The 13,188-nt window shown below is 52.1% G+C and overlaps 1 protein-coding gene across 1 annotated transcript in view; it reads right to left on the bottom strand.

Annotated features, from left to right (window-relative positions):
* TSHZ3 (teashirt zinc finger homeobox 3) overlaps window positions 1-13,188 on the bottom strand; it is a 56,223-nt gene that overhangs the window by 27,218 nt on the left and 15,817 nt on the right. The gene's annotated exons all lie outside the window — the stretch shown is intronic.

The raw sequence follows: 13,188 nt of genomic DNA, 5'->3' as shown, positions 1-13,188 counted from the left end.
CCTGGGCATCTGGGTTGGAAAGACCACAAAGTGCAACTTCACTTATAAACTTTCCCTCCCTCCTCCATGTCCAGGTCCCGGGGGACATGGGGTCCCCACCCTGCCCGGCCGGGGACCCAGCACATCAACTCGCTGGGGTGTGAGTGTTCAGCTGCAGGATGGTAAGAGCTCCCTTCACCAAAATCAATTCAAAGATTCAAAACAATCTATTGAAGACTTTTGCAGTTAGCTTTTAAACCACTTATAAAAGACAACACACAGAAAAAATTAACCCCTGTGGCTCTATTAGGAACACTATAATAAATGTACATTTAAAAGATCTATAAACACATATTTATCTGCAAAATGTTCTTGCATAAAACTGTTATTGAAAAGGCTTTCATTTTATCTTTGTGTTATTGTAATTTTATTGAATTGCTTATTCATTCTTTGATATTGTATTTTAATGGTATTATAAATCTGTTTTATGTCTGATAGGAGCCTCATTGTAAACTGATATAACAGATAATATGGCAATTCACCATAAAAATTCTAAACCAAAAATGCAGATCAGAACGCAAAGAAGCACTTTAATTCATTCTCGGTTTCTTTTCATTTTATTTTTTAATTATTTTTCATGTGCTGGTTGCCGTCTGTTGATAAAGGATGGTGGTGTGAAGCTCACTGCACGACACAATAGAACTTTCTGTAGAATTCTACTCACAAAAAATGACAACAGCACAAAGCATTGCCCTCCTCACGACTGAGGATCATTAGCAGGTTCATCGCACGAACTGTTTAAATTAGTCACTTTTGGAACAAAATCCTCCTCGTAAAATATCTTATTTTGGGTAATTTTTAGTAGCACAAATAATAAAACAAAAAACCCACTTTCTAAAATGTCTTCTATTATTTCTATCCCTTTATTAAAAACATTTAAGATAAAAGATGGTATCAACACGTAGAGCAATTATGTCATAAACCCAACCACTGGCTCAGAAACTTAGCAGGAAGTGCATTCAATAACAGTACCCTAACCTGGCATCTCTAACCGATAAAATCTCCCCTGTCAGAAGGGACCGATCTGGTCACCGTCACAGTGGCGAACACCAAGTCCCACGAGCAGGCTTCCCAGCACCTCTGGTGCCTCCATGGGTCCCTCCCGCGGTCGCAGCAGAGCAGCCTGGCGCCAAGGCTACCTGCAGGCTCCCCATCCACCTGAGCCTGGCGTTAGGGCCTGCGGGGCGGCTTTCCCGGGTGGGTGAGCGGGTCTCGGGACAAAAGCAGGCATCGAAACCACACAATTCATTCCCCTAAAGCACGAGAAGAACAAGAAGACTTCAGGGCAGACTCGGGACAGTGTGGGTCACCCCTAGCAACTTAGCAACGAGACAGAAATGAACGAGCTGCCAGGACCGCCGGCTCGCTGCAGATGGAAGAGCGCTGGAGACAGAAAGCCTTCCCTCCGACACACAGACAAACTATCTGCATTCTTTAGAATTCTGCACACAAGTCACTGGTTCCAATAAATATTTTAGAGATTTCATTAGGAATCTAAAATATATATAAACCAACAGGAAAATCATCCAGTGACCATTAAACCGCAGTGAGACGCAAAATGGCCGAAGCCCAGCCTGAAGCACAGGTTGATGGTCACCCGCCCGTGTACCTGGGCGGCCCCTGAGCCCCCAGGCGCTCTCTGTAGCCGCCCCAGGCAGCCAGGGCTCACCCCATGCGCGCAAGGCCCCTCAGGCAGAGAGCTTCTCCTCAGAGAACTTGGAAGAGGGGACAGGGCCACCATGACAACCACCACCTTCTCCCCCTCAGCAGCACGGCCGTCGCTGACACGGGCTGCGATATCGGCGTCAGCACGGGGAGGACGGAGGCAGGGGCTCCTACAAGGCAGCCCCGGAGACGGGGGCGACGGGCCTTCGGTTCATAACTCTTTCCAAAACGAACGGTGGGTAGAATGATGTTTCTCCCTGACTCTCCCTAAAGCGAGCGTAACTGTGACCGTGTGGCTCACAAATCACAGCTCAGAGCGGGAAAGGAGCAGCGAGGCCACGCCCAGAAACATTTTCTCCTGGAAGATTCAATACACACGAAGTTCATGTGATACACACGTTACATATAACAACAAGACAAACCCAAGAGGCGCATCACAACCTCGCCAGGGTCCCTCCCCTCAGGCAGGTCCCCTGGATACAAAAGCAGGGCCCAGTCGGGGTCACTGTCACCCTGAGCTTCACGGAACGGCCGCAGCTGCAGGACGTCGTCTTGGACTCGCTTCATGGCTCCTGCTGTGTTTCCCAGACCAGCCCTGCCGCTGCACGTGCTCTGGGCTCCTTCCTTTTTGCTGCTCGGTGACCTTCCCTCCTGTGAGTGTTACCAACCGCCAGAGAAACGAGATGGCCGGGCAGAAGCTGTCTCTCTGAGCACCGGCAGGGGTGTGGCAGCTCTGCTCTGTTCCCGGCCCTGCCAAGGGCAGTCTCTGCAGCTGTTTCTGGGTTGGGGTACAGAGTCCACCTGCCCTTCTGGGGAGGCACCTGCACAGGAGGAGCTGAGCGGCCGGCGGCTCCCCGGCCGGGGCCCTGCAGCGCTGCAGGGAGCATGGGCAGGTGTCGTCCCAGAACCTGCCCCTGGGCGCCTGCTGCAGGGAGGGGCGTCTTCAGTGCTTCCAGCTCAGGGAGGGGGTGCCGGGCTGGCGCCCCCTGGCTCTGGGTGTTCTGGACCAAGCAGGAATGGCTCAGCTACAGGCCTGGGAGTTCTTCAGGCAACGTTTTTATCTCAGGTTGTGGGATGTGACTGCGTCCTGAGCAGAGCTGGACTCCGAAGTGAAGGAGAAGGAGGCAGTTGGCTCCCTCAGGGCCGCATGGAGATAAGACGGTGCGAGCAGCCTCGTGCTACCTCCTCCAGGAGGTGAGTGTCTGCCTCAGGATGTCCAAATCACTGCCTAGCGAATGTCAATGCATTGTCTCACACTTTCCAGTACACACAGGATGTAACATGGTGTTGGTGTTGAAGGATGACAGCAAAAACATACAAGAAAAATATGGTATTTTATCATTTTCTCTATAGTTGTCCCCACCCCTCCCAGCTCTCCATATTCCAAGGCAATCCTTTGACCCCATTAATCATTCCCACACAGAGACAGGTGTGACCTGCACACGGGCAGGGCTGGACACCACTCCTGGTTCCTGGCCTAGCTCCACCTCCCCCCTCATAGCACCCCTCACACATGCTCAGTGGGATCCCCAAATGGCTCTCCACTGAAATGCCCCCAAGACGCCTCTGTGAGTGAGTGCACCTATGGGTACCTGTACTAAGCTTGATTTGGAGCTTCGGGCTCTGTGAGAGCTGCGTGCAAATCCCCCGTGCTCGGAAGCGTGTGAAACAGAGGCCCACCCCTCTGGAACAAGCAGGAATGGCTCAGCTACAGGCCTGGGAGTTCTTCAGGCAACATAACCTCTGGGTCCTGAACACAGCAGCCAGGTCAGAGCACCCCGCGTGGACGCTGCTCCCTCCCATCACCCCACCACGGCAACAGCCGCCAGCATAAAAGTGCTGCTTCCCACTAGGGCAGTGACGGCGAACCTTTCGAGCTCGGCGTGTCAGCATTTTGAAAAACCCTAACTCTGGTGCCATGTCACATATAGAAATTTTTTGATATTTGCAACCATAGTAAAACAAGGATTTATATTTTTGATATTTATTTTATATATTTAAATGCCATTTAACAAAAAAAATCAACCAAAAAAAAATGAGTTCGCGTGTCACCTCTGACACGCGTGTCATAGGTTCGCCATCACTGCACTAGGGTATGTGTGTGTGTGTGTGTGAGTGTGAGAGAGAGAGAGAGAGAGAGAGAGGAGCCAGGAAAAAAAGACATGAGAAGTACTTGTGAATGAATGAATGAGTGAACGAGTGAAACTATTTAATCACCTTCTGCCCAGCCAAAAGAGCCTCTGATACGTTCACCGTCAACACCAGATACAAGGGTTAGTGACTGTGTCTATTGTTGAAAATTTGGAAAATAAAGAAATGAACGTAGAAGAAAGAAGAAAGAAAAAGAAAGATGTGAAATTTGAGGTATAAAATGCCCTTTTCCTATGACAACAGGCGTGTGTGAGTGTGGTTTGTGTTGTGTCTGTGACCTGCTTTTTTCGCACAGCACTGGGCTGAGAGCACCCCTCCCATGGAAACAGTTTAAACACTCCTTTTGCTGGCAAATGCTGAGGGAGCCCCAGGGGGTGACCGTCCGCCATCCCAGATGCCCAGGCCGCTGTCCTCCTCCTCCTCAGGGACGTGCTGCCCACCTCAGCCCATCGCCGCCAGACCACCCTTCACGCAGCCCCGAGGAGAGCGGAGCCCCCGCTGCAGGCCTCTGTCAAGCTTTCTATTCAGCGACTGGAGTGTTTTGCAAATTAGAAAAAACTACTACGGTTGGATGATGAGCTCCTGTAAATAACTTTAATTATAAAAATTTGAATTTATTTCAGACATCAAGACATGAGCTTGGCATTTAAGTGAAAAGAGAAAGTATTATTCTGTCGATGCGCAGTTTTCTAGGCACACAGTTCTCTGATTTTTGCTGTGGTTTTGGTTTCCCCCGTGAGGACTGATGTCAGAGGACCACGGAGTGGGAGCATCGGAGTGATGTCGGCCTCAGCAGCCGCCGCGGCTCCCGAACGCCCAGGAGCCCGAGGAGGCCCATGTGGAGACACAGGAAGGGCCGCCTCTGCCCATCACACATGGGACCGGCACACGCGGTTCCCACCGGGATGGGAGGCACCTCCCCACGCTGTCACTCATACTGGACAGTTGTTTGTCCCGAACAGTGAAGGCAGCCACTGGGGTCTGCCCGAGCCGCGCCCGCCCGCTTTCCCCCCTCCCCCCCCTCCCCCCCCCCGCCCAACACACACAGGCCGGAGGTGCTGCGGCCTCCTCTGGGCGAGGTCTCTGTGAGTGCAGGAGTGGCTGCCCTCCTGGGGGCCAGAAGCCAGCAGGGACTTCACACCCAAACACAGCAGGGGGGGGGTGGGGGGGGGGCGCGTGCCGCTGAAGCCCAGAGCTTGAGGCTGGCTGCCCTGCCCGCCCCCGGGTGTGCACACACCACATGCCACCGGCCCACGGGAGCAGCACACAGGACCCAAGCCATGAGGATGGCAGCCGACGACACGTTTAAAGCATTACTATTATTTTGTAATTTAGTAAATTTGTGAGTTTTCCACAATTAGAAAGCAACTCCTTGAATTTTTTAATCCTCACCCGAGGACATGTTTTATTGATTTTAAAGAGAGGGAGGAAGACGGGGTCGAACCCACAGCCTTTTGATGTGTGAGACAAGGGTCCAACCAGCTAAGCCACCAGCCAGGGAGCAGCTGTCTCAATGTTTCATGTTCACAATTTGACTCTTCGGGATGAAATCTCAAAGTAGCAAGATTTTGGATCAAAATTAATTCTTTCTGTCGACTTGAACTGCAGCTTCCCCCACCCCCATACAATCCATGGTTTAAAGACTAGGATAACGAACATAATTGATGTCGCAGCCCTGATTTCTCTGATGCCAACATAAAACCGTGAGGGCCTCGCGTTCACATACAACTTCCGGGAATGGGAGCTGCTCCAGTGTCGCAAGCGCCTCCTTCGAGCCCCTTCCAGACCCACAGCCGTCAGGAAGGCGGGCCCAGCAGAGGGCTGTGCAGTGCTGGTTCCCATGGGGCGCGCAGCCTCCTTGGCCCCTCGCAGCCGCCCCGTGGGGCACAGGACCCACACGATCGGCCTGCGCCCCGCCCTGCACTGCTTCTGAAACATGACTTCCCAAGGCGAGGTGGCCTTGCATTATGTAGCCACGTCCAGAGGGGAAACACTTCAAAATGAGGGTATCTCTGGCACAGAGATCCCAGGGAGGCACAAGGATAGCTTCTTTTCCGTTCCCTGAGTGGAGAGGGGAGAAGCCATTTTCATATGAGTCTATTTTTCTCCAAGGAACAGTTAGAAAAATGCTGATGTGGTGTCTCAATACATTTTACTACAATGCCATCAATTACATAAAAACACAATTAAGTCACTGTTTCAAAATCCTTAAATATTATTCAGCCAAAACCCAAAAGGACATTTGCAGCGTCTGTAGCCGTTATCTAAGGAGCGGTGTACCGCAGCGGCCACCACTGCTCAACCCGCAGGAACTACACATAGACCGGCCGGCGGCGCCTCGGTGCCCGGCCCCCGGGCCCATAAGCACCCCAGGTCCCGGGGCGCCCGCAGCCGCAGAGCCAGGCTCTGCTAGGAAATGACCATGGAGCGTGGGCGGGTCTGGTCCCACCTCTGGCCTTGGCTTCCTGCCCAGCCAAGGAGGCTGTCAGCCCATGGAATCTAAAGGTGTGTCCTAGGATTGTCACACCTATTTTGTCATCCAGAGATTTGAATAAAAATGGCAAAAGAGGCTGAGATGAACGTGAGTCTCCCACACCTTCTGAGGCTCCGCGAGGGAGGGCTGCTGACTAAGGCGGTCTCCGGGCACAGCCCACGCCGCGGTGGGAGGCACGGGCCACAGTCCTCACGCAGAGGAAGGTGGTATTTACCACGGTGCTCACTGAGCAGACCTCAGCTGACAACTCCACCTTTAGGACTGTCCCCTCAAAGGCGTATGCGGAGGGTATGACAGTGAGAAGATGCATGTGGCAGGATGTGGCTGCTTGAAAAACAGGCCCTGGGAGCAGCACAAATGTCCACACGAGGGAAACGTGTTCCCCGAGGAGCAGGCCGCCCGGAAAAAGCATGCAGCGGCTTCTCCACACACAACACACACGGCACCTGAGACTGCAAGGAGCTCAGCGCAGCGTGACCCGTGAGGGTCGGGGACGTATGTTCCGCCGTCACTTTCCTAGGACGCTGTACACAAAAGCCAAGTTTAAAGATTTTACCTCTATCCCTCACCCCCCCGGAGTCTCACTTCAACATGGTTTGTACCTGCATTATCAGGCAAGTGTCCCTCCGTCCAACCAGGTATCTTAATTTCTGGATGCACGTCAAAGTAAAGCGAAGAAACCTAAGATCTACTTTAACTGCTAACAGTGAGGCCGTGTGTGCAGGTGGGACGTGGAGTGTGTGGAAGGACAGGTCACAAAACGGTGACAGTGCCGCCGAGGGAGGGCGCTCCTCTTCATGGTGAGCCCTTTGGTTCACTTGGGGGTTGTATTATGTACATTGTTGCTTTTTTTAATTAAAAAAATTTAAAATGCATTTAGTGTCACCTGTTATCAAACTTTTCAGGGCTCTATATCTGTAGCTTCTGTTGAGTAGCCCTGTGTGTGTGCATGTGTATGTGTGTGAGTGTGCATGTCTGCATGCATGTGCGTGTGTGTCTGCATGTGTGTGCGTGAGTGTGCATGTCTGCATGCAGTGTGTGTGCATGTCTGCATGCATGTGTGTGCATGTCTGCATGCATGTGTGTGCGTGTGTGAGTGTGCATGCCGGCATGCATGTGTGTGTGCATGCCCGAATGCTTGGGGCCTTCAGAGTGAGGGTGGCGCTTACCTCTCATGCTATATCCCTCTAGTGTCTATTCCGGGGTGTAGGCAAGTATCTTATGGAGACTCGTTATTCAATTTCCAAGAAAGCAGCTGCAGAAGGCAGCGTGTCTGCTGTACAGGGGACACACTAAGGACAGGTGGCCCTCAGCGTAAGGTCTGCTGTGTGCCCTGAGTGCCCTTACGGAAGGTGTTTGCCTTCCGCAAACACCTGTGTAACTTCACATAAACGCCCTCCCAGCATCTCACGCAGCCTGGAGTCTGACGGAAGCCCTCAGCAATAGGGACCAGTGTGCACAGGCCAGGGAGTGTGACCCCAAGAACGAAGCGCAGCCCCCTTCAGAACTCAGCTGGGGAGCGAGCGTCCGGGCAGGGACTGGCCCTGTGTGCCCGCCCTCCTCACAGCACGCATACGGCCAAAAGGCACTGGTGCTCCATTTTTAGAGAAATGGCATTTGTTTTTAAAAACATGACTGTGCCCTATCTGGTTTGGCTCAGTGGACAGAACATCAGCCTGAGGCCTGAAGGGTCCCGGGTTCGATTCCAGTCAAGGGCATGTGCCTGGGTTGCAGGCTTGTTCCCTAGTGGGGGGTGTACAGGAGACAGCCGATCCATGATTCTCGTCATTGATGTTTCTCTCCCTCTCCCTTCCTCTCTGAAATCAATAAAAATACATTTAAAATATATACAAAAAAATAAAAACATGCTTGTGAGAAGGCATCTCAAAACTTTACCTGACTGCGAAGTGGTTCATGCAAAAAGGATTAGGGACCCTTACTTTGAATAAAGACCTTGGAGCCTTTTCCCTATATGGAAACTTTGCTACTTGCAGTACAAATTATTTTTGTTTTTCTGACACAGGGGATCCCACCAGTCTTTTTTAATGGCGGGGGGGGGGGGGGGGATTTGGCCCTCAGTTTACACTGTGAGGGAAAAAAGGCAAATGAGCAAAGGGCCATAAGAAAAAAATCCATAATTATTATAACCATGGAGAATAGCATTGTAGGCAAATATTAGAAAACGAAACAAAACAGTTCACCCTTGAACACACGGGTCTGAACTGCACGGGTCCACTTATACACAGATTTTATTCAGTAAATACAGGTAGTACTGTAAATGTATTTTATCTTATGGTTTTTAAATAAAGTTTTCTTTTCTCTGGCTTACTTTATTGTAAGAACACGGTATATAACACGTAACATTCAAAACACATGTTATCCACCTGTTTATGTTACAGTGAGGCTTCTAGTTAACTAATAGTATTAAGTTTTGGGAAGTCAAAAGTTATATGCAAATTTCTAACTGCACCCCCAGCAAGAGATTTCCATTTATGTTTACCACCCTGGGAATCAGGCTCCATGTTTTAGAGACAGTGAAATAAAAAATTGGGATAATTGAAAATGTGCTGAGTCATATCTGCATGTCAAGATAAGCAAATGCCTGAAGTCCTCACTGTCCTGGCCGTGAGAAGGTCCGGGAGCCAATGAGGGAAAGAAACGCGATTTGTTACTTTTCTGCTTATTCTGTTTGAAAACGTGCATGAGGCTTGTTTTTAAAAATCCCTTTGGTAAGAACAAGGCTGTGGAAACATTGATTCCCACCAGCTGTACACATATGTACTGCACACACATATATACACATATAGGAGAAATGCACACATACTTGTGCACCTAAATACAGATATGACACACGATATGTATGTAACTGAGCCAGGGTTTTACCTGAAGACAGTAATATGCCAGCAATGGATATCTTACCACACAGCTACAATGTATCCTGCATGTGACCTGACCTCCACGTTTAATACACAGGTGAGACTGATTACACTGGGGGGAGAGGGGAAGACAGGAGAGAAGGCGCTCCCACCGTCTCTGTGTGTCTAACGTCCCCCCCCCCCCCCCCGGGTTCCCGGGGCAGCGTCTCCAGCGGCACTGGAAGCAGCATGTCTCTGTCAGACCAGAGGCGCTGGACGAGATCACTGCGGACCTCTGCTCCTGAGACATCAATAATTCACGCCCTCAGTTCACACTCTGTTCTGTGGATACCGGCTATTTATCTCTGTCCTCTGAAGAAGCTAATGGCATAATGGGCAAAACCTCAAGAATAATTAAGAAAACATTGCTATAAACTCTGCCAGAAGAAATATAACTTTTACCCAGGACCCAGGTAGAATACATTGATCCAGGCCCCACCTGGTACCAACACGTCTTGTGAAAAGTGAAATGATAAACTCAACAAGCAGGTAATGTGCTCAGTCGACACCTCCAGGAAAGGCCCCCCGGCATTCTGAGCTGATCCTCTGTGGGTGCATGCAAATGCCATCAGCGGTGACACAGGCGGGCCTGCGGGCCACGCCAGCCTCTGTCAGGTGGGGACCGGCTGGGAGAAGCTGGCCCGGCTGACAAACTGTGCAGGACCGACTGGCTGTGGGCGCCTCCGGTCTGGCCGCACTGCCCAGGCCATGTGAGAGGTTCACTGAGGCTAAAACAGGAGGTCTGAGTGCGCTTCCTCCAGGAAGGCCAGTTACATCAGGAAGTCCCAGGTCTGGAAGCGCAGAAAGTGGCTTTCTCTTTTGTATTCAACCACCAATAAAAACGGAGACATAATCATTCTTTTCTTCTTTGAGTCAGAGTCACACTTACGTGGTATATAAACCTCCAAATGGGAGCTTATCTTTTAGATCAGTAACAATTACGGGCCATGCGCGTATGCAGACCTCATGATGTAAGAACAACGAGTTGTGTGGGCCCGCCATAGAGACAGCCTCTCCTGCAAGCACAGCCGCGCATCTGCACACCCTCTCAGAATCCCCCCCGTGGTCGCCTCTAAGTGGGAGCGGCTCCCAGTCCCTGCCTCCAGCCTCACCTGTGTGGGACTCGCTGGTCGGGTCCTTCTGGGGCCACAGCAGCTCCCCGAGGGTGTACGTGTGAACTCAGAGCCTCATTTACAGGCATAAAGGCTCCTGTCTCAGCACTTGGAGATGCAAGACGCCCGGTGTTGGTGAGCAAAGGCACTGAGCTGAAAATGGCTGTCTTGGTCGTGGAAAAGACTCCTCAAACTTGGGGGACAGGAATGTTGCAGGAACTACTTTGTCAACCCTAACTGTGTAACTACTTCTTGGCTTGGTCACCTAAGCTCGGAGCAAGAAAGAAGAGACAATGGTGATTTCTTAGTGCGGAAATGAGGGTGTCAAGCTGTCGCTGTGCTCTGTGCAGCGCTGGGGTTTACATTTATATCATGTTACCGCAATGACCACCTTCCAGAGCATGCAAGGGGTTAGGGTGCAAGGGCAGCTCTCACAACCGCACACTCAAGGTTACTTGCACACACATTTACCTAATTCAGCGAGAGTCTAGGCCAGTGGTGGCGAACCGATGACACGCGTGTCAGAGGGGACACGCGAACTCATTTTTTGGTTGATTTTTCTGTTAAATGGCATTTAAATATATAAAATAAATATCAAAAATATAAGTCTTTGTTTTACTATGGTTGTAAATATCAAAAAATGTCTCTATGTGACACGGCACCAGGGTTAAGTTAGGGTTTTTCAAACGCTGACACGCCGAGCTCAGAAGGTTTGCCCTCGCTGGCCCAGACTATGGGAAGGTCCCTCCCTCGCTGGCCCAGGCGCACCTGTGTTTGGTCACAACCTTAGCCTCATCCGCACCCGTGCGACTGGGGCCTGGCACCAACAGTGTGAGCACGAATAGCAATGAACTGGTCTTGGGCACCGGGTGCCCAGGCCTCCTAGTGCCGAAGAATGGGATGGCTTTGGACGCCGCCTCTGGAGACCTGACGGGAGCGACTCCTGGTCCTGGGGCGCTGACCCATGTCCACGGCTCGTGGCAAGGATGAAAGTCCAGGGGAGGCCATGGGGACTTCCCCTGGGGGTGTGTTTGGGGCAGAGAGAGGGGCAGGGCCACCCGCTGGAGGAGCCCCCACGCCCTCACTGGGCTCCACAGCCCCCTTCTAGTTGGAGAGTTAATTGATTAATTCAGAGGCCGACAACGGCAGCCGTCAGCCCCAGCCCCAGCCAGTGAAGAGCGAGGCCAGAATGTGGTGTTGTTGTCACCCCACGTAGAGACCTCTCCTCGTTCTAACAGAACAAAAGGGCAGAGACTCAACTCGGAAGAGGAAAAATGAAATTCCATTATAACTGGCTTCCTCCAGCTCCAGCCCGGGAGGTGAGTAATCACAGAAACTGTACTATCAGCTCTTTTTGTTTTCCTCACCCTGGTTCCTCCGTTGTTTCCTCTCCAAGAGGGCTGAGACGGTTTTAATTCATAAAAGCTGCTTTGTGACTACAGAAAGGTTAGCTTCTCTCTGTAACCGCTCTGCCCTCTAAGCCAGTCTTGAATTTGGGGACAAGAAATAAAACTCTCACAAAAACCTCTCAGTAGCTGTGGTGCGTGGACCTCAAACCCCTCGCCCGCCTCTCCCCGGCAGCACCCAGAGCCTCTGAGGGGCGGGCGCCACCCTGGACCAGGAGCTCCAGGCGGAGGCCTGCGGCTGGGAGGCCCAGGCTGGACTAGGAGGAGACCGTGGGTCACAGCAGCCTGGCCTGACCCTGCCCTGTCCAGGCAGCACCCACATGTCCCCAGTTCCGTTTGCTTACTCACCCTCTCCCCCCACCTCCACCCTAAGCAGCAACGGCAGCGGAGAGAGAGACACACACATGTAGCCCTCACTGGTTTGGCTCGATGGTTAGAGCGCCAGCCCAGCTCACCTGTACTGGAACTTTAGGAAACATGTCTGTAAAAGAACTTCCCTAGTAAGCAATTTATTATCTATTTTTGTTGCACTGACGAAGTAAAAAGGGGCATTAATTTTCTTTCACAGCTTGCAATAGCCGATTTATCATTTTTTGTCTTTGTCACTGATACTTCACGTCTGTCGTGAATTGTCTATTTAAATTAATCTGCATCCATACAGGCACCAAAACCTCATGGGATCACAATTCCCAGAGGATGTGGCTAAAATTGTGCCTCGGCACGTGGCCCCTGCTCTGCTCGGCTGGCGGGGCTGGAGTGAAGGGAAGAGGCGCTTTCTGGGAATGTCAGCCCTGTGGGCAGAGGACACCATGCTGGGAGGCGGGCTGCGCTGTGCGGGCTGTGTCGCCGCTGCCATGCGCTCTGGGTGCTGTGTCCACCAATTGCCACCTCCCAGGGTGTCGAAGCTCCGGGCCAGCGTGACAGGCTATTGATTTTAACAGAAGGTCCGGAGCACGCTGCGCCCCCGCAGGAGAGGGCTGAGCCCCCCGCTGTCCCGGGTGCGTCCCCAGCGCAGTGTGTCCGGGGGGCCACCAGGCAGGGGCACGAAGCGCCTGTGCTCTGTGAAACCAAGGACGTCCCTCCTCTGACTTTCCCCCCTGCAGCCGGGTCTCCAAAAGCAAGTGCCTCCCTTCACAACACGTGCAGGGCCTGCAGGAGGGCAGAGTCCTCCGTCCAGGGCCCCAACACCATGGTCTGAACACTGGTGCGGCCCCTCGTCCCTCCCACGCCTCCGGCAGAATCATCGCCATCCATTGTTCCATCTGGATGTCATGAGCTGCTCGGTGACTGACACAGAACACGGGCCAGCAAGCTGCCCGCAGCCTCTGCCACATCCAGCGCCCACCTGCACGCCTGGGAGGCAGACTGGTGGCGCTGTGTCCCTGGGCATGGCCACAGCCACGGGC

This window comes from Myotis myotis, unplaced genomic scaffold (assembly GCF_014108235.1).
Source record: "Myotis myotis isolate mMyoMyo1 unplaced genomic scaffold, mMyoMyo1.p scaffold_m19_p_37, whole genome shotgun sequence".
Taxonomy (NCBI): domain Eukaryota; kingdom Metazoa; phylum Chordata; class Mammalia; order Chiroptera; family Vespertilionidae; genus Myotis; species Myotis myotis.
The sequence above is the reverse complement of the archived record's forward strand: the minus strand, read 5'-3'. Positions and strand labels throughout refer to the sequence as shown.